This window comes from Staurois parvus, unplaced genomic scaffold (genome assembly GCF_062004578.1).
Source record: "Staurois parvus isolate SC_StPar_1 unplaced genomic scaffold, SC_StPar_1.0 ptg000499l, whole genome shotgun sequence".
Classification (NCBI taxonomy): Eukaryota; Metazoa; Chordata; class Amphibia; order Anura; family Ranidae; genus Staurois; species Staurois parvus.
The window spans coordinates 3,293,412-3,295,545 of record NW_028318295.1 but is presented as its reverse complement, the minus strand read 5'-3'; positions in this window follow the sequence as shown (position 1 = coordinate 3,295,545).

Genomic DNA, 2,134 nt, shown 5'->3' with positions numbered 1-2,134 from the left:
TTATCCCTTAATCAGAGTGTTGACTATCACTTTAAACAAGCTGCAAGCAGGCTTTAGTACTACATAAAGCTTGTTAATGCATATTAACAGCTTGTTTTCAGTTATAATACTGCCATTAAAACCACAATAAACCCCAAACCAAAAATGTATTATATTGCAGCTTACCAGTTCTTAGATGTGGTGGCTGCATTTGTTTTTTCACCTGTGATATTGCCAGTAATTCATTTTTTTAAAGACCAAGCTGGTCAGCAAAAGTGGCAGTTAGAGGTTTGAGACAAACTATTTAACACTAGCAGGGGTGCTTACAACGGTCAGTTTATATTCAATTATGTAATACCTTTATCCTAAAAGGATAAAAATACATTTGTTGTAATTGCTTAAAAAGTGTTGTCTGGAGTTTGACCTTTATTTTTTATTATTATACAGGATTTATATAGCACCAACAGTTTGCTCAGCGCTTTACAATATAACGGGAGGCAATACAGCAACAATACAGTTCAATACAAGAGGGATTTGAGGGCCCTGCTCCTTAGAGCTTACAATCTAGGAGGGAGGGGCTAGTGGTACAAAAGGTAGTAATCGTGGGGGATGGACTGGTTGGAAGAGTAGAAGATTCCAGTATTAGCTGAGGGCAGGATAGGATTCCCTGAAGAGATAGGTTTTCAGAGATCGCCTAAAAGTGAGCAGAGTATGCGATAGTCTGATAAATTGGGGTAGAGAGTTCCAGAGGATGGGGGAAGCTCTGGAGAAGTCCTGGTGACGAGCATGGGAGGAGGAAACAAGGGAGCTAGAGAGCAGGAGGTCTTGCGAGGAGCGGAGAGTACGGTTTGGGTGACACTTAGAGACAAGATCAGTGATGTAATTTGGGGCAGAGTTATAAATGGCTTTATACGTTATTGTTAATGTTTTGAATTTTATCCATTGGGCAATGGGAAGCCAGTGGAGGGATTGGCAGAGAGGGATGGCTGATACAGAACGGTTAGTAAGGTGGATGATTCTGGCAGCAGCAGCAGGAAAGGGCTTATCTTGGAGATGTTGCGGAGGTGAAGTCTACAAGATTTGGACAGCGATTGCATTTGGAGCTAAAAGGACAGATGGGAGTCTAGGATTACACCTTGGCATGAGGGGAGGGACTGATGATTGTGTTATTGATCTTGATGGAGAAGTTAGGGAAGGGGGCACAGGCTGGAGGGAATACTAAGAGCTCAGTTTTGGAAAGATTGAGTTTGAGGAAGTGGAGTGACATCCATGCCGATATGTCACTTAGTAGGTTAGTGATGCGAGAGGAGACTGAAGGGGTGAGGTGATTGGGAGAAAGACAGATTTGTGTGTCATCAGCATAGAGATGGTACTTAAAGCCATGGGAGTTTATCAAGTGACCAAGGGAGGAGGTGTAGATGGAGAAGAGAAGGGGTCCAAGGACAGAACCTTGAGGGACCCCTACAGAGAGAGGGAGTGAAGAGGAGGAGGCAGAATTATAGGTAACGCTGAAGGAGCGCTGCGATAGGTAGGAGGAGAACCAGGAGTGAGCAGAGTCTCTGAGGCCAAGGGAGTGGAGTTTTTTGAGGAGGAGGGGATGGTCAACCGTTTCAAAAGCCGCAGAGAGGTCAAGTAGTAAGAGTATGTAGTAGTAGCCATTGGTTTTAGCAGTTAGTAAATCATTAGTGACTTTTAGTAGGGCTTTTTCAGTGGAGTGGAGTGAGCGAAAGCCAGACTGTAAAGGGTCAAGAAGGTTGTTAGTGAGTTCAGGCGATTGTAGACTAAGCGTTCTAGGAGTTTAGAGGTAAATGGCAGCAGGGAGATGTCAAGTCTATATAAATCAGCGAGTGCATCTAAAGCCCCATACACACAGGCCAAATATTGGTCAAAATCAGCCAGTATAGTAGATACCAGGCAACATTTGGCTCGTGTGTACGGGTTCTTGTTTGACAGAAGCCGATCTCATGGCTGGCTTGACCAGGCTTGATAGAAAACCAGCAGCCAATCAGCATCCGATCAGCGCTCTCAGTCAATGGCTGTGAGGGCTGATTGCTGTGTTCTGGTGGGGGTCAGAACACAATAGCTCAGCGGGGAGATCACTGTAGTAAAATTGCGTTGTTAATGCAGTGACCTCCTCAGTACCAAGTTTAACACC